Source organism: Wyeomyia smithii, chromosome 3 (genome assembly GCF_029784165.1).
Source record: "Wyeomyia smithii strain HCP4-BCI-WySm-NY-G18 chromosome 3, ASM2978416v1, whole genome shotgun sequence".
NCBI classification, from domain to species: Eukaryota; Metazoa; Arthropoda; class Insecta; order Diptera; family Culicidae; genus Wyeomyia; species Wyeomyia smithii.
In genome coordinates, this window is record NC_073696.1 from 85,346,964 (window position 1) to 85,370,641 (window position 23,678).

At 40.1% G+C, this 23,678-nt stretch overlaps 1 protein-coding gene and 1 long non-coding RNA gene across 4 annotated transcripts in view; one reads left to right on the forward strand and one right to left on the reverse strand.

Moving 5' to 3' along the window:
• Positions 1-23,678, reverse strand: part of LOC129727869 (uncharacterized) — a 153,345-nt gene that overhangs the window by 66,041 nt on the left and 63,626 nt on the right. The gene's annotated exons all lie outside the window — the stretch shown is intronic.
• On the forward strand, positions 7,686-22,626 carry LOC129727871 (uncharacterized). Its single transcript, XR_008728599.1, has 5 exons — positions 7,686-7,805; positions 21,806-21,870; positions 21,933-22,007; positions 22,067-22,255; positions 22,329-22,626. It is a non-coding gene; the product is annotated as an uncharacterized LOC129727871 (long non-coding RNA).

Below are 23,678 nucleotides of genomic sequence, written 5' to 3' on the forward strand. Positions count from 1 at the left end.
TTAATCTCCACTTCAACACTTGCTACCTTTATGCTTTTGTCTTTAATAACCTGCGTCATTAAAAATATGCTGGATTATATGGACCGGGTACTAAACGTAGTGTATAGCTACTAGGAGCATCAATTTGCGAAGCTACGGAAAAACTGTAAACCGGCAAGTAATTAAACTTTCATTCATTTTTATTGTTTAACACTATAAACTTTATGGCTGTATGTAAAAAAGAATAGTTGCTGCTAAATTCCAGCGGAGTGGTAGAGATAAATCAAATGGAAAGGTAGATAATCACTTAATTCGTAAAAGTGCTGAGCATCTCGCTTTAGTGGATTCTAGACTTTTTTACTATTGAGCAAATCCCCAAAACCGGCAACCTTTTTTCCCCAGCACAACTGATACCAAAATATACAACCGATTTGACTTTGTGAACGATTTGTTTTTGATGTTGTTATCTTACTCGCTTCATAAATTAGTCTTCATTGTTTAAGCGATTTCTGTTGTAGTGAGAGAACGGTTGACTCTTACTGGAAACTGGCTCGACCTGCAACCGGCGAAGCAGCAGCTGATTTTAGCGCAGTATGGCTGAGAATAGTGATGGGAAACTTATCGATACTTATCGATAATATCGATAAATGCTGCTTATCGATATTATCGTTAATTTTTTGACGTTAACGATAATTATCGATATTATAAGGGTGAGCACAAGTCAGTGCGGCTCACCCCTTTGGCATCACGCCATGTTTCAAGGGCTAACATCTCAACATATGTAAAAGCGAGATAGCATATCACTGCTTTTTTCATACATCTTCATCTTACTGCTTACAGCGGGCACAAATTAATTTGAGCCCAGGACACGAGTTCATTGTCATTCACTGTTACTCGGTATAGGGATGCCAAAGGCTCGGTGCGGCTGGTTACTGGAGGAGACCCAAAAGAAGGAGACCTCTCCTACCCTACCCCAGGAGTTGCTTTTGCCGCTAGGTATTTGTTGGGTGCTGCTATTCGACAAGATTTAGCATAGTTGCGGGTGGTGTAAAGGTTCGCCCCGGGTGTCACTGAGTTTCTGAGAAATAATGGTAACTAAAAAGGTATTTATAGTTTTTAAACAGATGAATTCGACAACTTAGTACTGGAGAATTTTAAAAAAATATCCAAACTTTTTGCACCATCTCATAAAAAGCAATGATACGAAATTGTAATAAAATGCATTTTCTTTGGCTTGCCATTTCTTATAATATGATGGACATGCATAGCGGCAGTCTATCGGCAATTCTCTGGTAATTGTTTAGTTTAACTTGGAACTGTTTAAGTTTAAAGTATCTGTTACCCAACAAACAATTTTTAGTTCCACTAAAAATTCAAATCAACGAAATAGTTGCGCCATAAAAGTATCCTGATTTATACAGGGAGTAGACAAAATAATTAAGATTAGAAAAAATTCTCTCGAATTTTAAATGGCCAGAACTTTACGAAAAATGGATCAATTTTGATAACCGGCTTCATTTCACTGGAAAACAGTATTATATTAGTATTACTTGGGAACTTGGTGTGACCAACCTACACCGAAAATGTTTCGGATTTCAAGAGTGTGTGTCAAAGTGTACATTTTTGCAACGCATAGAACGTGCATAGTACCCAACAGGGAAAAAACCGCCAAAATCAACACTCATACTTAATAAATTCATACCACGATGATTCCTTGGCAAATTTTCAATCTTTGACTACCAATAAACCCGAAATAAATTCTGATTTATTGACAACATATAAACCTAAGTGAAACAGTTCTACGCGTTGCAAAAATGTGCACTTTGGCACACACTCCGGAAATCCGAAACATTTCCTGTGATCCTTGGTCACGTCCAGTTCTCAAGTAATACTAGGAAACTAGGACAGTTTTCCAGTAAAATGCAACCTGTTTTGTAAGAATTGATTCATTTTTCGTGAAGTTTTGGCCATTTAAAAATTGACAGTATTTTGCCTGCTTCAATTATTTCCCTTATTATACAACCTTCAAAACGAACTTCGGCTTCAAACTACTCCGTAGAAAGCAGTCCCGGCGTAAAACCCGAAGACTTTCTAAAACAAACTGTTTAACTCATCCGGTTGTTTGAATTTCCATTCGCAGTATCGTAAGATTTGTCATTCAAGGCCTTAAGGGATACGTTGCGGTTGCGTTTGCGGCAATTTGACAGTTAGCCCATACATTTACTGTCACATTGACGTCAACGCAACGCAAACGTATCCATTCTATTTGGGCCATCTCTGTCTCTGTTTTTAACAAATTTATATAGCAAAATTGCATTTGTCGAATAACGTTTGCGATAAAACAAATGGACAAAAACTGCCGATTTTTCATGGGTTTACCTTCAATCGCACTGACGAAACTACTCATGCATCATCAATCATAGTAACCCATGAGTAAGCAAAAAAAATTTGACAGCTCTATCAGTCAAACTCTAACTGTGATGGCGAAAAAAGTGAGGCTACTCCGTTCAGAAGTGTACGCGTTCAAAGAACGGTACCCCGCCGTGTCAAAAACGGATATCGTGCGGCACTTTGTGGACGCCGAGAATGCCGGTTCTGTCAACTACAACATCTTGACACTATTGGCCAACGATCAGAGCATAGAAAGAAAGCCCGGTTCCGGACGGCAAACGACCCTGAGCGACAAGAAGCTTCAAAGGATGCTGAAGAGGAAGACCGAGGAAAAAGTGGCTAAATCACTGCGTGCACTTGGCCGAGAGGTTGGTGCATGCTCTAAAACAGTGTGGAGAACATGGACATACATGTAGGAAGCGGCAGTCCCGTCCACTGGTCTCGGAGCTGCAGGCAATGACGCAGCAACAGCGGTTGAATAAGATGGTCAAGTCGATTTTCCTGGTGAATCGCGATGCAGCAGTGGTATTGGACGACTAGACCTATCTCACCCTGGATGGCAACGACTAGCAGGGCTCTTCGTATTTTACCTTCCCCACGAAGGAAGTGAGCTCCGAGGTAAAGTTTATTTCACAGACCAAGTTCCACAAGAAGGTGCGGCTTTGGCTGACAATCAGTGAGAAAGGGATGTCTAAGTTGTTCTTCTTTCGCTACGGGCTGGCCGTGAACGGGGAAATTTATAGTACGAAGTGCCTGACAGAAGTTGCGCCGTTCATCAAGAAATACCATAAGCGCGAAGACACGGTGTTCTGGCCAGATTTGACGTCGGCCAACTACTCGAAGCGATCGTTGGAGGAGATGGAGCGGCTGAATATCGATGTGGTACCGAAGCCGACGAATCCGCCCAATGTCCCCCACCTGCTTCCCATCGAGAATTTCTGGACAAACTTGGAGCGCAAGATCTATTCCAACAATTTTGTCGCGAAAACGAAGGAGGAATTAATAAAAAAACGAAGAAAGAGCTTAAAAACACGGCTACACGCATGTTTTCGTATGCCATGGCGAATGTTCAGGTTAACTGCCGGAAGGCTGCACGCAAGGACGTAATATTTTTTGTGAGGAAGCTAACATGAAATTTATCCAACTGAATTATCTGTCATAGTTTTTTTTCATCACCATCTGAAATAGTTTTTTTTCATCAACATCTGAATTTTTTTTTACCGCAAACGCTAGCTGTCAAATTATCGATATTTATCGATAATATCGGTGAAAGCCCAGGAATTATCGATTATTATCGATGTCTGTTTTGGGCGATATTTCCCATCACTAGCCTGAGAATAGCCTGCTTCATTCGATCGCAACGTTCCACAGCAGATGAACCAGCCGGCGGACTGCACAGCATTGCTGAACATGTCCGAAAATGTTAGTAATTTTATCCGGATTTGTCGCGTCGCGTTTATTTCCAGTGGTAGCGTTCGTTATAATCTTGTTTGCTTGCTCACAGTGTGTGCGGAGAAATAACAAGAGATCATCGGTATGCTATTTAACGCTCCAAATCATAATTGAAGATGTTAATATATTTTCTGTTTGTTTTGCGATCGCAGGGAACAGCGAAAATAAGGCAGCACTGCACAGCCACATTACACGGGTTCCAATTACATTCCACGTGGACAGATTTTTGACGATTTGGACTCCCCCTCTCTCACCCTCCGTGGACAACCCATAAAAAATCATAAAATTTTGTTTAAACCGTGGACATTTTACAAACCCCTCCGTCCCCTAAGCTGTCTACGGGAAATGTGAATGGCGCCTAATAGCTGTGAGTGTGACGGTAGCGTGCGTGTATGGTCGTTACGTCTGGTTTGTTTGCTTGCAGAGCGTACAGATCGGAAAATAACAAGAGAACTAGAATCATCTCGTATCATCGGTAAGTGGCAATCAAAAATAAACGCTTCCCTTCAAGGTTACCCATCAATTAATAAAAATGGGAGTTGAAAAAGAGCTATTACTGAAATTTATCGCTTCACCCTGATCGAGTGTATTCCCAACCCTATTGCAAAAAATATATTGACATAAGACAGGCTGTCGTAACTCTACGTTAACCTCGCGGTCGTGTCTTAAAAACAACCTCTTCAAAAATTACTGTTTTTTCTAAAATCTGTGGTTGATAAATATAATGAAAAATTCTTTGACATTAATAAGTAAAATGATAAAATTTACAAGAGGCCAATTGATAGGCAATCCAATTAGAAAACTAGTGAAATAAAAATTAGCTTCAAAATTTCAACTTTTTTTTCCATTTAAATTAGAAAATTCAAATAATCGACCAAAAATTTTTTAATACATATTTTCGTACGTGACATCGTGTTTTAGAATTCAATTATTTATTGATATCATGTAAAACGTAGCGCTGTCAGAATAGAAGAGCTAGCATGACCTTGCACCGACTAAGAGAACGTGAAAAGCATAAATAATAACCCTAGCACCTGCGAGAGCGAGAAGATACACAGTTGACATGGTCTGTAGTTATCCGCTGCGTGTTATGTGTCGCAGCCATAAAGTGGGGCGGAGGTTTATATACATTTTATAGTTATTTATATTTGAGTTTGCTTTTAAACAAATGAATGAAAGTGCTCCTGGCTATTGTAAATTTTATACATACTTATAGTTTTGGTTATAGTTCTGTAGTATAAAAACTAAGAGAAAAAAGCTAAATAATTTGTTATGACCAAAACAATTGCATTTTCTCAATAATCAATCGCAATCATCATAAATACGCTTGACATTTTAATAACAATTTTATATTTTCTCTGAAAGAGAAAAAGTTTAAAACAATTGTCTATGGAGAACATAATTTGTTATTGAATAAGGATTATAAACTGATATCGTTTTCCCATGGTAAAACTTTGATTCCTTCTCCTGAAAATGTTACTTGTCTAATGACGGAAATAAAACGCTGATAGAATTTATCTTAACAAGCTAGCGCGTTCGCAGAAACAAGTTGTTTTCTGCTCAACAAACATAAAGCGTATAAAATTGGATGACAATCTTTATACAATGAAAGCACTAGCACTCGTTTTTGCTTCTGTTCAAACGCTCAGTTTATGTTTACATTTGCACGCTATAAAACGGCGACTAGCGCAGCAGCTTAACTATGATGCATATACACAAGAGTACATACAACTTTTTGTGCAGCACATGTTTTCGGATTTTCAAACTGAACTTTGTTGTGCCTCTGGGCTTCGAGCAGCCTACACTATTAAACATCGTTTGAACTAATTCCTTGGTTCAAGCTAGGTCACGGTCGACGGTTATACGGTCGATTTAACTTAACCCAAGCAACCACCGAACAGTATAATTTCTGGGATCTTTTCCACCATTCAGCCAACACAGTGGTACGAACACGGTTAAACAGCTGATGCAGGTACATTGTTAGAAACATTTGTTTAATTATGGGAATGAAGATAATACAGACTCCAGTGAGTTACATAGACCACACACCTGCTTATTTTGCAGATCAAATAAATGCTAATGTACAAACACTTGCTTCTAGTGCGAAGCAATAGTAAATGAATCTTTATGGTACTTAGATTGTTTTTGATTCAAATTTGCTGTTGAAATTGCAGAGACGCTGCTGGTTAACCCAATTTAGTAGTTAAATAAAAAAGTTTGATTCTCAGCAAAATCCGCTTTTGTTGGCATAATCGCTTTCATTACCGCAAAATCTGTGTAGGACACTAAACAATTAGGCCCCCTTTTCTCCTACATGCGCAGGACATGTTGCGGTTGAAAGTCTACCGATAAAAATAAAACCACTCGAAATGAGCGCTTTCATTCTGCCGCATCAGCCACATGCCGGTCCGGTGGGTGTTGCAGCTGATGCAAATGGCAGATGACTCGGGAGGTAAAAAGTGTTAAAATTTTATTAACCATTTACCGTTCACACCAAGACAGCAAAAGGCAACCAATTGGTTTTTGTACATCGCCCGTTGTCCGCCATATCGGATTGGGATGATCAAGTAGTGTTGCTTCCTACCTACATTTTAGGAGCGAAATGATGTAAATGTTTTATTTATTTGATCGAGGTTTTAACACAGAAGTCATTCACCTCCTAGGAGCAACATAATGTACAATAATATTTGTCCTAAATAACAAAATAAATCTTGAAAAAATGTAAAGGTTTAGTTTCATTCAGTGAAATAAATCCTTCAACAATTAGTCATTTTTTATCAAAAGGTTCAAAAGAGTATCATAGTTTATCTAATCATTTTTCATCAGATTCACGAGTTCGATCAGAAATTTATCAACGATTGGATTTTGAAGGGAGGTATATTCGAAGTCACTTTTTTGGAATTCAAGCTGGTGTCAGGAGTTGATTTTGCGCATAATACCAGTTTTAGGAATATCCATGTTAGATCATGTCTGTAATTTATTCAGATATTCCTGTCACGGTTATAGTTTTATGCGAAATTTATAATCATCAATTAAAATATGTATTTACAATATTAGCTTGTAGTTAAGACTCTTAACTTAAGAGCAATGCCAACCAAATGTGACAATTTTCATATTTTTTAAGCATGTAAGCTGCTTGAAGTTTAAGAAATTCACTTATTTACCAAACCAATTCATCAGTTGCGGTATGATAACTTTTATTTGGATTTCTACATTGATGACTTTTTCTAAAATTTAATAGTTGTTGTGATTGATAATATTGTCCGGAGATAAAAAACAAAAAACTAGTAGCAGTGCTTGTTACTTTCCGAAATCTGCCCCTGATTATTGAAAAACTCCAGCAAGTCTGATCATCCCGACGATGCACCTGCATGTAGCCAGCCGTGGGGATTTCTGTCACACGGGGCACTTCAACCGCATTACGGTACTGACGCAGTAGGTTTTCAAAGCAGCAGGTTGATTCTAAGCCTGCATGCCGGTGACCAAAAATGCACAACCAAAGCAACGCAGCGTTATTAGACCACACAATATTCTTTGGCGTAGCTGGGGTGTGCTGTTCTGACACACGAGCCACCACAAGCAGTGAAACACAATGTGTAATAATAATAATAATAGCAGAAACACTGACTGGACAGGAACGGAACGTAATAGTATACATAGTATTTCAGTTCCGGTAGACTTGAAGCAGCTACTATTGAAGTGCTTGCTTGCTGGTGGTGCACATTTTTGCGCATCAGCATAAATCTAAATAGGTATGAATTGCACTAAGCGAATGAATATGCATTGGTGATGAATGGTGAAGGGGTTACCTGTTGAAGAATAAAATGTGCTAAAACGGTTGCAACAGTTGTGTTTTTGCGGGCAGACGGAAAGATGCTGGTTCGAATTAATTTTCTGATCGAGATAGCATTATAGTATAATCTGTAATTTGGTGTAGAAATATTGCATCGATACAATTCAATCATTTCACCTTTCTCACCGAGGTAAGGCTTTGAAAAGTGTAATATGAGAATGGAATGTTAGCAAATATTTGTGCATGTTCGAATAAAAAAACGGCTCAACTGATTTAAATGCTTTTAGTTGGGCTTGAACTTGAACGATCGCACATTTCGTAGTTGATTGATCTGAGCTAGTGAAGTTGCACAAAAAAAACCATTAATTTGGGATTAATATATCATCTTCTGTGCACAACAATTCAGCGGCCTCAGCTTGGTATAGATCGATAACGGCGCCGGCTACGTTCTTACGGTCATTTATGCTTTGTTCAGACTACGCCGCATATCACCTGATATCGCCAGATGATATCGGATATCACTTCGGGTGTTCACACTACAGTGAGATGATATGGTTTGACATTTGCTTGGGTAATTGAAAAGAGCAGAGAACAAAAACAGGTCAAAGCAAAAAAAGACAACGAGAGCAACGCATTTAGGATAGGGATGTCAGATAGTTGGTTCGCTCCGACGTGAACTTTCATATGCAGTTTTCAAAATGTGCGGGATGACAAGAGCAAAAATTTTTTTTCCTTCTTTTTCGCATGTAACGCGAATTGTGAAATTTGTAGGGCTGTGTCAAATGTTTTTTGGCCGTGTTGTCAACTGCTGCAAACCAGGTTTTTATTGTTTTCCGAACATGATATCCTTGATATCATGTAGCCGAGGTGATACCCGGTGACAGCTCGATTGTATGGGATATCAGGTGATATGGATGGTAATATGGCCTCCATAGCACGAATCGCCTGATATCAGGTGATATGCGGTGAAGTGTAAACGGGGTATTAGGGAAGAAAAGTAGAAAGTGTTACAATCGTGGTTGCCAGATATCTCTGCATCTCTACGACTATAACGGAAAGGAAGGTTATTTTATCACTGTGGTTAGTGACTGATTTTTATACTTTTACCCTTCCCTCTACACGCCCAAATATAGACTTTACCACTTTACATTTAATTGGTGAGTTGACCTTGGCAGAAGCGTCATACTAAGCTTCGTTCCTCACAAGTTTCATATGATCATTATAGACTGTCAGCTGAAATATGGTCACAACTGGATGGTGTTTCCTGAGCAATGTTGTCATTCGACAATAGCTAAGTGAAGAGGTGCGCATTAACCATATCTCGGCGGTAGAAGAAATGCCAATTCAAGCTCCTGTTTGCCAAAATAGTGTAGCTCAAAACAGCGTCTGTTATCCGTGTTAGGTGCGGCTGATCACTGACTTGGTGTCAGCGTTGGACTCTAATCAGAGCTGTCACGAGACTGGTGGTTGGTGCAGGCCTTATAAGCCAGTCGTGAAAACAATCCGTACAGAAAGCAAAAAATGTAAATATGGACCGGAAAAATCGGCATAGACCTAGGCAACGGAAAAGGACTAACGATTGGGAACTCGGATCATGGAACTGCAAATTCACTGATTTTTTTTTTGGGAATACCGGTATTCTTTCCGTCTTATTGAGGGTCCGCAAGTTTGATATTGTAGCGCTGCAGGAAGTATGCTGGGAGGGAGTATCGGTACATACTACCACAAAAGATCATAAAAATGGTCGTAGTAGTCCAAATTTTACAAAAAAAAACAGTACATACGTACGCAGATGGTTACACCGTCTACCAGAGCTGCTTACGATCTCAACGCTTAGGTTTCCCAGGAGGAGGAATTCTGACCGGTTTATGGAAAGTTCAGCGTACAACGGCTCACGAACGAAAATGGCCTTCGACTCATAGATATCCAAGAATATGGCCAGTACCTACTTACAGCGTAGCCTCCCATAAAAATCACCACAACAGACTGTAAACACACGAATCGATCACGTTGCAACTGACGGAAGGCTCTTCTCGGATATTATCAACGTCCGAACGTAAACGGATATTATCGACGACCAAGTACAAACGTCGATTTTGACCATTGTCTTCTTATGGTCAAAATGCGCCAAAGACTTTCGGTTGTCAACAACATCCACTACCGTCGCCCGCCACGGTATGATCTGGAGCGACTAAAACTCCCCGAAGTCGCTACTGAGTAAGCCTTGAGGCAGCGTTACCGGAGATAGGAAGCTTACCAAAGCCCCTCTGGAGGATTGCTGGAGTACTGATAAAGCAGCCATTAACAATGGAGCGGAAGGTGCTACTGGATTCGTCGAGAGGAATCGACGTAACGGCTGGTTCGACGAGGAGTGTCAAATCAGCATCAGCTGATAGTCAGGGTCTGGGATACAGAACAGCTACTGGAGAAGTGAAAGGAGGGAGTAATATGCCCAATACACAAGAAACGCGACAAGTTGGAATGAGAGAACTACCGAGCGATCACGATTCTCAACGTAAGCCTACTAGGTGCTCTCCCAGATTATCTTTCGCCGCCTCTCACCGCTAGCGAGAAGGTTTGTGGGAAGTTATCGGGCCGGTTTTGTGAATCGCCGACAACGGACCAACGGACAATAACAATAACAGTTCATGAAACGCTGCGTTCCCATTCACCACCATTTTAAGGCCACTTACGACACTATCGACCATGTAGAGCTATGGAAAGTTATGAACGAAAATGGTTTCCCTGCGAAACTAACAAGACGTTATCAAGCTCGTTTGAAACACGCAACCCTAGTAACAATATTGGTTTTGTTAAAGTTTTATAGCGCTAAATACAGCCAAAATAGCGCTATAAAACTTTGATAAAACCAGTTTTGTTACTTGGGAAGGGACTTCGACAAGGCGACCCTCTTTTCTGCCTCCTGTTCAACATTCCTTCAAGGTGTCATTTAACGTGCGGCCGTTAACATGCGGGGAACGATCTTCAATAAATCCATTGTTCCAGGGTTCCATGATGTTCCAGGCGGTTGCTGAGCAGTACACCAAGCTGAATCATGAAGCAGGAAAAGTTGGATTGAAGGTTAATACGTCGAAGACCAAGTATCTGCTAGCAGGGTGAACCAACAGCGATAGAGCTCGCTTAGACGTAGTGATCGACGGAGATGAGTTCAAGGTGGTTGACGAATTTTTTGTACCTCGGGTCATTGGTAATGTCAGACAACAACGGCAGCAGAGAAATCCGCAGTCGTATTGTAGCTGGAAGTTGTGCCTATTACGGACTCCACAAGACGTCGAAGTCTGGTAAACTACGTCCCCGTGCACCACATACAAGACGCTCGTAAGGCCGGTAATCCTCTACGGGAAACGAGAAATGGACAATGCTCGAGAAAGACTTGCAAGCATTAACCGTTTTCGAACGACGTATAATTAGGACTATCTTCGACGGAGTATGTGAGGATGGGGTATGGAGGCGAAGAATGAACCACGAGCTGGCGCAACTTTACAGCAAACCCAGTATCCAGAAGGTCGCTATAGCTGGAAAGGTACAAAGAGCGAGACATGTTGTAAGAATGCCAGACAAAAATTTCGCAGAAAGGGTGTTTGTCTCGAATCCGTCCGGTACAAGACGTAGGTGGGTGGACCGAGTGGAGCAAAATGTAAAGATGAAAATGACAGAAGCGCTAGTCACCTTTTCGACCGCTAGGAGCGCCACTCCTGGTTTTGTTCTACAGGACATTCAAGAAAGAATCACTTTTGACAATGAAATTACCCAAATGGGTACACTGAAAAGAATGCACATTGTTGTGAATTTTATAATAAGAATAACGTTCGCTTATGTATGAGGCAGTACATGGGTGCGGTTCACGGTTGGTACGTTTGTTTGTGTTATTGTTTTTGCAACCTCAAACCGAACACAAAATCTTAATGTCTGCAAAAAAATCAAGAGTGGTATTTTATTGTTGTGTTAAGGATGGCTATTCTCGCGATACTAGAGCAACCGATTGGATATTTGTTTTTCGCGCTTCCCCGATCGGGGTTCTATCCAAGTAGCGACCTGAACTCTAATCAGCGGGTCACACCTGTCTCGTGGATTTTTTATTATCGTGGAGAAAAACCAATTGGCGCTTCTAATGACAAAACAGGTGACTAGTACATCTAATCTGTTCTACATGTCAAGTGAATATAATTAATATTTAAAAAAGTGTAACTCGAATGAGTAGACTTCAAATTATGAGTATGGAAAACTCGTCATAAATGGTTTCTTTTTATTTGAAGAATTTTAAAATAAAAAAATATATCGCATCATTAGTTTACGCCAAGAAAGAAAGTGAAAGCTTAAAACAATAGTATACACTGGGGTTGCTTTTTACGCGGTTGGTTGTACCGCATTTAAAAGATTATTATACTAAACTTATTTGATACCGCGTACAAATAATCTTCCGAATCGAGTGAAAATAATTCGCGTTATTGTAAAAATATCCCGTTTAAAAAAACGCAAAAAACAACCCGCGTAAAAAGCGACCCCAGAGTACATATATTCACCATTGTGGAAACAAGGAATTTACAAGTGAAAGTTCCACACGACTTTTAAAAAGTAAATATGGTCGAGATACAGCCACATACTTAAGACATACGTAACACTGACAATTATTTGCTGGTACAAACGTTTCAAGCTAGTCGACAAAAAAATCATTACTTCGCTCTACTGGAGCGTTAAAAAAATCCCTTAAGGAGCTGTGAAAGTATATGCAGCAATCTTCGAGCACGCAGGAAAAAGCATGCAGGTATATTGTTCGCATAAAGTACTCAAAGTTCAATATTGAGGTTAAGAAAGATCTAGTAATTTATTTCAAAACATTAGTTTTAGAAGATTTCTTCGTTACGGGTGTTTTGAGTATTTGACAGTTAATGATTAACCAAGATTTTTAAAGAAACTAGGTATATTAGATATTTTCACATCGCATGACATATCACATTTCCCTTCTTGATTGAATTTAACATTTTCAGTTCCCCCACATTTGATCCCCCACTACACTGCCACCGCCTGCCTTCATGATTAAGTGGGTCCTGGATTCCTATTTATTTTAATCCACAAAGAAGAATTTTATGTAAGAATAATGTTGGTCAAATAAAAAAAAACCCTTAAAAAGGTAAATAATGTTTTTATGGAAATAAATTTCGAATTCGAATATCATACGTTTATCATAAAAATATATTAGTTCGTATTAATCCTTTGGAGCCATTAAATCAAAGGTCCAATGTGTCGCTAATATTTACTAAGAGACCAATCAAATAGGTCCTATGTGATAAGGAAAACAACATAGGTCCTATATAACAAAACCATCAATAAAACCTGGAAAAAGTAGGAGGGTGGTATTCAAGACACGACCGCATGACGTTGACTACCGTATTTTCTTATATTCCATCAAAACAAATAGTAGAGGGAATTGCAACTCCAGTATTTGTTGCAATTTTATCTAACAGTGCATTTCTGAATGCTGAATACTAGAAGAATGGATCTCTCTTATTTAATCGCTGTCATTTCATACATACCGCATGACGTAGGACTCTATATTTTTCATCTAACAGTGCTTTCTTATTTGCTGACATTAGAGCGCTTTGAACAATAATTAATAAATAAAACAGAAAATTCAATTAGCCGCTTCTGTACCAAAATTTCGAGGCACCAAAAGGTGCCAGTTGCCGATTATAGTTTCCTGGTTAGTCCGTCCAGAATTCCAGCCATTTAAGTGTTTTGCAGTAGCCATTTACTACTAAAGCCACCAGCATTACGGGTGAAACCGGCACGAGAGGACCGGTACTATTTTGTATTTCCTCCTTTCAGCTGCTATCACCTAGCGTCCGCATGTCACTGGTGCGGTTTTGGAATCAGAATGATGGGGCGCCGGCCGCTGTCGTAAAATTAACACCAACAAAAAGATGCATATTTGCAAGGTTTTTTCCGCTAGCAGCAGCATTTTGTAATAAAACAGAAAATTCAATTAGCCGCTTCTGTAACAAAATTTCGAGGCACCAAAAGGGGCCAGGTGCCGAATATATCCATGTTTTTGGTCAGTCCGTCCAGAATTCTTTCAAGATAGCGTCCGTATGTAGCCGGTACGGTTTAGTAATGAAACTGATGGGGTGAAATGTTCGAACGGTACGTTTTATACCAAGGCTTCGTCAGATAAATTAAAAGAGGGATGGGCTACATAAGTTATGGAATGGAAGAGACAAATGTTTCTTGAAAGCTGCGCCGGCCGCTGTCATAATATTAACACCAACACAAACATGCATTTTTGCAAGGTTTTTTCCGCTAGCAGCATCATTTGGTAAAACAGAAAATTCAATTAGCCGCTTCTGTACCAAAATTTCGAGGCACCAAAAGGTGCCAGTTGCCGATTATAGTTTCCTGGTTAGTCCGTCCAGAATTCCAGCCATTTAAGTGTTTTGCAGTAGCCATTTACTACTAAAGCCACCAGCATTACGGGTGAAACCGGCACGAGATGACCGGTACTATTTTGTATTTCCTCCTTTCAGCTGCTATCACCTAGCGTCCGCATGTCACTGGTGCGGTTTTGGAATCAGAATGATGGGGCGCCGGCCGCTGTCGTAAAATTAACACCAACAAAAAGATGCATATTTGCAAGGTTTTTTCCGCTAGCAGCAGCATTTTGTAATAAAACAGAAAATTCAATTAGCCGCTTCTGTAACAAAATTTCGAGGCACCAAAAGGGGCCAGGTGCCGAATATATCCATGTTTTTGGTCAGTCCGTCCAGAATTCTTTCAAGATAGCGTCCGTATGTAGCCGGTACGGTTTAGTAATGAAACTGATGGGGTGAAATGTTCGAACGGTACGTTTTATACCAAGGCTTCGTCAGATAAATTAAAAGAGGGATGGGCTACATAAGTTATGGAATGGAAGAGACAAATGTTTCTTGAAAGCTGCGCCGGCCGCTGTCATAATATTAACACCAACACAAACATGCATTTTTGCAAGGTTTTTTCCGCTAGCAGCATCATTTGGTAAAACAGAAAATTCAATTTGCCGCTTCTGTAACAAAATTTAGAGGCACCAAAAGGTGCCAGTTGCCGATTATAGTTTCCTGGTTAGTCCGTCCAGAATTCCAGCCATTTAAGTGTTTTGCAGTAGCCATTTACTACTAAAGCCACCAGCATTACGGGTGAAACCGGCACGAGATGACCGGTACTATTTTGTATTTCCTCCTTTCAGCTGCTATCACCTAGCGTCCGCATGTCACTGGTGCGGTTTTGGAATCAGAATGATGGGGCGCCGGCCGCTGTCGTAAAATTAACACCAACAAAAAGATGCATATTTGCAAGGTTTTTTCCGCTAGCAGCAGCATTTTGTAATAAAACAGAAAATTCAATTAGCCGCTTCTGTAACAAAATTTCGAGGCACCAAAAGGGGCCAGGTGCCGAATATATCCATGTTTTTGGTCAGTCCGTCCAGAATTCTTTCAAGATAGCGTCCGTATGTAGCCGGTACGGTTTAGTAATGAAACTGATGGGGTGAAATGTTCGAACGGTACGTTTTATACCAAGGCTTCGTCAGATAAATTAAAAGAGGGATGGGCTACATAAGTTATGGAATGGAAGAGACAAATGTTTCTTGAAAGCTGCGCCGGCCGCTGTCATAATATTAACACCAACACAAACATGCATTTTTGCAAGGTTTTTTCCGCTAGCAGCATCATTTGGTAAAACAGAAAATTCAATTAGCCGCTTCTGTACCAAAATTTCGAGGCACCAAAAGGTGCCAGTTGCCGATTATAGTTTCCTGGTTAGTCCGTCCAGAATTCCAGCCATTTAAGTGTTTTGCAGTAGCCATTTACTACTAAAGCCACCAGCATTACGGGTGAAACCGGCACGAGATGACCGGTACTATTTTGTATTTCCTCCTTTCAGCTGCTATCACCTAGCGTCCGCATGTCACTGGTGCGGTTTTGGAATCAGAATGATGGGGCGCCGGCCGCTGTCGTAAAATTAACACCAACAAAAAGATGCATATTTGCAAGGTTTTTTCCGCTAGCAGCAGCATTTTGTAATAAAACAGAAAATTCAATTAGCCGCTTCTGTAACAAAATTTCGAGGCACCAAAAGGGGCCAGGTGCCGAATATATCCATGTTTTTGGTCAGTCCGTCCAGAATTCTTTCAAGATAGCGTCCGTATGTAGCCGGTACGGTTTAGTAATGAAACTGATGGGGTGAAATGTTCGAACGGTACGTTTTATACCAAGGCTTCGTCAGATAAATTAAAAGAGGGATGGGCTACATAAGTTATGGAATGGAAGAGACAAATGTTTCTTGAAAGCTGCGCCGGCCGCTGTCATAATATTAACACCAACACAAACATGCATTTTTGCAAGGTTTTTTCCGCTAGCAGCATCATTTGGTAAAACAGAAAATTCAATTAGCCGCTTCTGTACCAAAATTTCGAGGCACCAAAAGGTGCCAGTTGCCGATTATAGTTTCCTGGTTAGTCCGTCCAGAATTCCAGCCATTTAAGTGTTTTGCAGTAGCCATTTACTACTAAAGCCACCAGCATTACGGGTGAAACCGGCACGAGATGACCGGTACTATTTTGTATTTCCTCCTTTCAGCTGCTATTACCTAGCGTCCGCATGTCACTGGTGCGGTTTTGGAATCAGAATGATGGGGCGCCGGCCGCTGTCGTAAAATTAACACCAACAAAAAGATGCATATTTGCAAGGTTTTTTCCGCTAGCAGCAGCATTTTGTCATAAAACAGAAAATTCAATTAGCCGCTTCTGTAACAAAATTTCGAGGCACCAAAAGGGGCCAGGTGCCGAATATATCCATGTTTTTGGTCAGTCCGTCCAGAATTCTTTCAAGATAGCGTCCGTATGTAGCCGGTACGGTTTAGTAATGAAACTGATGGGGTGAAATGTTCGAACGGTACGTTTTATACCAAGGCTTCGTCAGATAAATTAAAAGAGGGATGGGCTACATAAGTTATGGAATGGAAGAGACAAATGTTTCTTGAAAGCTGCGCCGGCCGCTGTCATAATATTAACACCAACACAAACATGCATTTTTGCAAGGTTTTTTCCGCTAGCAGCATCATTTGGTAAAACAGAAAATTCAATTAGCCGCTTCTGTACCAAAATTTCGAGGCACCAAAAGGTGCCAGTTGCCGATTATAGTTTCCTGGTTAGTCCGTCCAGAATTCCAGCCATTTAAGTGTTTTGCAGTAGCCATTTACTACTAAAGCCACCAGCATTACGGGTGAAACCGGCACGAGATGACCGGTACTATTTTGTATTTCCTCCTTTCAGCTGCTATCACCTAGCGTCCGCATGTCACTGGTGCGGTTTTGGAATCAGAATGATGGGGCGCCGGCCGCTGTCGTAAAATTAACACCAACAAAAAGATGCATATTTGCAAGGTTTTTTCCGCTAGCAGCAGCATTTTGTAATAAAACAGAAAATTCAATTAGCCGCTTCTGTAACAAAATTTCGAGGCACCAAAAGGGGCCAGGTGCCGAATATATCCATGTTTTTGGTCAGTCCGTCCAGAATTCTTTCAAGATAGCGTCCGTATGTAGCCGGTACGGTTTAGTAATGAAACTGATGGGGTGAAATGTTCGAACGGTACGTTTTATACCAAGGCTTCGTCAGATAAATTAAAAGAGGGATGGGCTACATAAGTTATGGAATGGAAGAGACAAATGTTTCTTGAAAGCTGCGCCGGCCGCTGTCATAATATTAACACCAACACAAACATGCATTTTTGCAAGGTTTTTTCCGCTAGCAGCATCATTTGGTAAAACAGAAAATTCAATTTGCCGCTTCTGTAACAAAATTTCGAGGCACCAAAAGGTGCCAGTTGCCGATTATAGTTTCCTGGTTAGTCCGTCCAGAATTCCAGCCATTTAAGTGTTTTGCAGTAGCCATTTACTACTAAAGCCACCAGCATTACGGGTGAAACCGGCACGAGATGACCGGTACTATTTTGTATTTCCTCCTTTCAGCTGCTATCACCTAGCGTCCGCATGTCACTGGTGCGGTTTTGGAATCAGAATGATGGGGCGCCGGCCGCTGTCGTAAAATTAACACCAACAAAAAGATGCATATTTGCAAGGTTTTTTCCGCTAGCAGCAGCATTTTGTAATAAAACAGAAAATTCAATTAGCCGCTTCTGTAACAAAATTTCTAGGCACCAAAAGGGGCCAGGTGCCGAATATATCCATGTTTTTGGTCAGTCCGTCCAGAATTCTTTCAAGATAGCGTCCGTATGTAGCCGGTACGGTTTAGTAATGAACTGATGGGGTGAAATGTTCGAACGGTACGTTTTATACCAAGGCTTCGTCAGATAAATTAAAAGAGGGATGGGCTACATAAGTTATGGAATGGAAGAGACAAATGTTTCTTGAAAGCTGCGCCGGCCGCTGTCATAATATTAACACCAACACAAACATGCATTTTTGCAAGGTTTTTTCCGCTAGCAGCATCATTTGGTAAAACAGAAAATTCAATTAGCCGCTTCTGTACCAAAATTTCGAGGCACCAAAAGGTGCCAGTTGCCGATTATAGTTTCCTGGTTAGTCCGTCCAGAATTCCAGCCATTTAAGTGTTTTGCAGTAGCCATTTACTACTAAAGCCACCAGCATTACGGGTGAAACCGGCACGAGATGACCGGTACTATTTTGTATTTCCTCCTTTCAGCTGCTATCACCTAGCGTCCGCATGTCACTGGTGCGGTTTTGGAATCAGAATGAAGGGGCGCCGGCCGCTGTCGTAAAATTAACACCAACAAAAAGATGCATATTTGCAAGGTTTTTTCCGCTAGCAGCAGCATTTTGTAATAAAACAGAAAATTCAATTAGCCGCTTCTGTAACAAAATTTCGAGGCACCAAAAGGGGCCAGGTGCCGAATATATCCATGTTTTTGGTCAGTCCGTTTAGAATTCTTTCAAGATAGCGTCCGTATGTAGCCGGTACGGTTTAGTAATGAAACTGATGGGGTGAAATGTTCGAACGGTACGTTTTATACCAAGGCTTCGTCAGATAAATTAAAAGAGGGATGGGCTACGCAAATTATGGAATGGAAGAGACAAATGTTTCTTGAAAGCTGCGCCGGCCGCTGTCATAATATTAACACCAACACAAACATGCATTTTTGCAAGGTTTTTTCCGCTAGCAGCATCATTTGGTAAAACAGAAAATTCAATTAGCCGCTTCTGTACCAAAATTTCGAGGCACCAAAAGGTGCCAGTTGCCGATTATAGTTTCCTGGTTAGTCCGTCCAGAATTCCAGCCATTTAAGTGTTTTGCAGTAGCCATTTACTACTAAAGCCACCAGCATTACGGGTGAAACCGGCACGAGATGACCGGTACTATTTTGTATTTCCTCCTTTCAGCTGCTATCACCTAGCGTCCGCATGTCACTGGTGCGGTTTTGGAATCAGAATGATGGGGCGCCGGCCGCTGTCGTAAAATTAACACCAACAAAAAGATGCATATTTGCAAGGTTTTTTCCGCTAGCAGCAGCATTTTGTAATAAAACAGAAAATTCAATTAGCCGCTTCTGTAACAAAATTTCGAGGCACCAAAAGGGGCCAGGTGCCGAATATATCCATGTTTTTGGTCAGTCCGTTTAGAATTCTTTCAAGATAGCGTCCGTATGTAGCCGGTACGGTTTAGTAATGAAACTGATGGGGTGAAATGTTCGAACGGTACGTTTTATACCAAGGCTTCGTCAGATAAATTAAAAGAGGGATGGGCTACGCAAATTATGGAATGGAAGAGACAAATGTTTCTTTAAAGCTGCGCCGGCCGCTGTCATAATATTAACACCAACACAAACATGCATTTTTGCAAGGTTTTTTCCGCTAGCAGCATCATTTGGTAAAACAGAAAATTCAATTTGCCGCTTCTGTAACAAAATTTAGAGGCACCAAAAGGTGCCAGTTGCCGATTATAGTTTCCTGGTTAGTCCGTCCAGAATTCCAGCCATTTAAGTGTTTTGCAGTAGCCATTTACTACTAAAGCCACCAGCATTACGGGTGAAACCGGCACGAGATGACCGGTACTATATTGTATTTCCTCCTTTCAGCTGCTATCACCTAGCGTCCGCATGTCACTGGTGTGGCTTTGGAATCAGAATGATGGGGCGCCGGCCGCTGTCGTAAAATTAACACCAACAAAAAGATGCATATTTGCAAGGTTTTTTCCGCTAGCAGCAGCATTTTGTAATAAAACAGAAAATTCAATTAGCCGCTTCTGTAACAAAATTTCGAGGCACCAAAAGGGGCCAGGTGCCGAATATATCCATGTTTTTGGTCAGTCCGTTTAGAATTCTTTCAAGATAGCGTCCGTATGTAGCCGGTACGGTTTAGTAATGAAACTGATGGGGTGAAATGTTCGAACGGTACGTTTTATACCAAGGCTTCGTCAGATAAATTAAAAGAGGGATGGGCTACGCAAATTATGGAATGGAAGAGACAAATGTTTCTTGAAAGCTGCGCCGGCCGCTGTCATAATATTAACACCAACACAAACATGCATTTTTGCAAGGTTTTTTCCGCTAGCAGCATCATTTGGTAAAACAGAAAATTCAATTTGCCGCTTCTGTAACAAAATTTAGAGGCACCAAAAGGTGCCAGTTGCCGATTATAGTTTCCTGGTTAGTCCGTCCAGAATTCCAGCCATTTAAGTGTTTTGCAGTAGCCATTTACTACTAAAGCCACCAGCATTACGGGTGAAACCGGCACGAGATGACCGGTACTATATTGTATTTCCTCCTTTCAGCTGCTATCACCTAGCGTCCGCATGTCACTGGTGCGGTTTTGGAATCAGAATGATGGGGCGCCGGCCGCTGTCGTAAAATTAACACCAACAAAAAGATGCATATTTGCAAGGTTTTTTCCGCTAGCAGCAGCATAAACATCGGAAACAGAAAGTGACAACAACAATAACAACAAAGTCAGATCGATTGTATCCGTTAGTGTCGACTGTGCTTGGGAAGAGAGGTAGTGATTGGCTGCGCGGTATGATTTAGACAATCGATATTAATTACCAATTTTTCAATAGTGTATCTCAAACAATAGTTTGTTTTTGTTACATAAATTTAACCGTAAAAGAATTTCTGATCGATTGATGCCAAAACCTCGAAAACCTGATTATAGATGACTGCAAAATAAGCGCTCAAAACCTGACCACTTTTCTCTGGTTTTCCCTGGTTGAATTACTAGATTTTTAAATTCAGGGGCCTAACTTCGATATAGACGTTAGTCAACGTCAAAAAAGATTTCAACCGTTATAAAAGGCATTGGAGGTAAAGACAACATTCTTTCTTTGCACAAACTAGCCATGTATTTTCTACTAACTGGTACAGAGCGGAAGATTTCGGGCTCGAATCTCAGTACAACCAGGTCCTTCGTTGTTAAAGACAAGCATATTAGGGTAGGGAACATATTCTAAGCAGCTTTAGAAACTACCTGTGTATTGAGACGAAATACTCGAAATGTGTTTGGTGAAATTCAAACAGAAGTATATCAATCTGTGCTCTATGTTTTTCTCTGTCAGAATATGTTTTCAGATTGTAAAACTATGTTAGCAAACTTTAACAATAATTAATTGAAGTTACCAATCGAGGGACACTATTCCAATCACCCCGAACCTATTTTAAGCAGATTCCATCTGTTTTTCTGTTTGCCTCCCCATCTGGTCTCGAGGTAAGATGCTGGCCTCACAAGCCGGTCGCCGTAGGTTCGAGTCTCGACTCGGGAGAGACTGTTAGTGTCAGTAGGATCGTAGCGCTAGCCCCGCAATTGTCCTGTACACTTAACGGTTGGCTGCGAAGTCTGGGTATAGTGAACAGGAGGTCAAGTTCCGAATCGGAATGTAGCACCAAGGCTTTGCTTTTTCCATCTGTTTTTCAGGCATCACGTATTATATGTAATTCTCGAGAAACATTTCAAAAGGTCCTATCTGACATTTGTAAACAAAATACAATTTATGCGTATTCGTTTTAAACAGCTTCTTGTCTTTGAGCTAATTGAAAAAAAAATTGGTTTTGATTTCTAAAAAAAAAATCAGTGTGGGCGAAAAAAACGTCCAATTTGAAAAGTAATACAATATCGCACAGCTTTCTGATTGGACCTTTTTATCTGCTTCTGTTATTCAAACGAAAACTTTGACAGAAACAAATTGGACCTCGTACCTCGAAGTGAAAAAAAGAAAATGGAATTCGTTTCGTCTAATCTCGGTAATTTGAAGAATTATTTTGGAATTCCTTGAGTAAATTTTTATATTTCGTTATTATGCTAGATGCCGCAGATAACGCCAGCCGAAGTCCAAAAAATATAAATCAAATGGAAATCTTTTATAGCGATTTGTGTGAAGGTAAAATTTAATGCCATAATTTCTGTGAAAATTAAACTAAATTTTAAAACTAAAAACAGATTTCAGATGTTAATTCGTCATTCGACAGTCAATACCATTCCCGGCCATGTCACTACCGTTCTACTGACGGAGGTTCACCTCATCCTGGTCCTTTTTTTTCCAGTCTATGCCATCAGTAGTCGGTGTCACCACTCCAGCAGCCTAGAGAATAGCCATTCAACTCCTCATGATTGTTCTTTTTCTCTGTGGTAAAATTTCATGCGAAAGCTTCTATCATGTTTGGATGGGATACTAATTTTCTTGATAACACGATTTTGTCAGGTTCATCGCACTCACACCGTAATCGTTCTCGTCTCCATTATGATGTTTCACGTCGTAATTAGTCATTGACGTCAGGCAGCACAGACCGTGGCCGTGCTGATCAAGCTTCTGCCGTAAGTGATCGATCCCCTCAACCATGTCATTGTCATCGTTCACGTCGCGATCAGCCCTTCACGTCAAGCAGCAAAGATGAAAGCCGTGGGCTTCCTGTCCAAGTTTCTGTTGTTAAAGGTTTTCATTTCATGCATATAGTGTTATTTACTATGCTAGTGTTTATTATACAACTTCAGGTGGTAATTCGTCGTTTCCAGTTATGTACGGCCCGCAACCATCTCACAATAATAAATTAAAATAAATATACCATAAAAGTTGCTTACGTTTCTTGTAATTTTTTTTTAAAGAAACTAGGTATATTAGATATTTTCACATCGCATGACATATCACATTTCCCTTCTTGATTGAATTTAACATTTTCAATTTCTATTTGATCCCCCACTTCGGTTTTGCGGTAATTTCATAGACCACTACACTGCCACCGCCTGCCTTCATGATTAAGTGGGTCCTGGATTCCTATTTATTTTAATCCACAAAGAAGAATTTTATGTAAGAATAATGTTGGTCAAATAAAAAAAAACCCTTAAAAAGGTAAATAATGTTTTTATGGAAATAAATTTCGAATTCGAATATCATACGTTAATCATAAAAATATATTAGTTCGTATTAATCCTTTGGAGCCATTAAATCAAAGGTCCAATGTGTCGCTAATATTTACTAAGAGACCAATCAAATAGGTCCTATGTGATAAGGAAAACAACATAGGTCCTATATAACAAAACCATCAATAAAACCTGGAAAAAAGATTTCAACCGTTAAAAAAGGCATTGGAGGTAAAGACAACATTCTTTCTTTGCACTTAATATCATAAAAGAGATTAAACTTTCTTTCTGTAGAAATTGGCATTTGAAAAAGATCTACAAAAATTCAAGTTCATTTTTCTCTGATTAGTGTCGATGTCAGATAGGACCTTTTGAAATGTTTCTTTAGAATTATATGTAATTCTATGCAATTCTTCTTATTATTATTCTACAGTAACACACATTAACATGTGTTTTGATTTATCGAATTGGACTGTCCAAATGCAATTAATATAATGGTAACGGTCGACCGTTTTTACATTTCTCGTTGCATTCCGAAAGTTTTATAGCGTGGGAATTCGCTGTTGAACATCAGATAATAAGTTCAAAAGAATAGTATGTTTCTTTATACATATAAAAATCAATATTATTATAAAATATACATAGTTTGCTAGACAACAGATAACTCGATTAAGATACGTTTGAATACATTTGA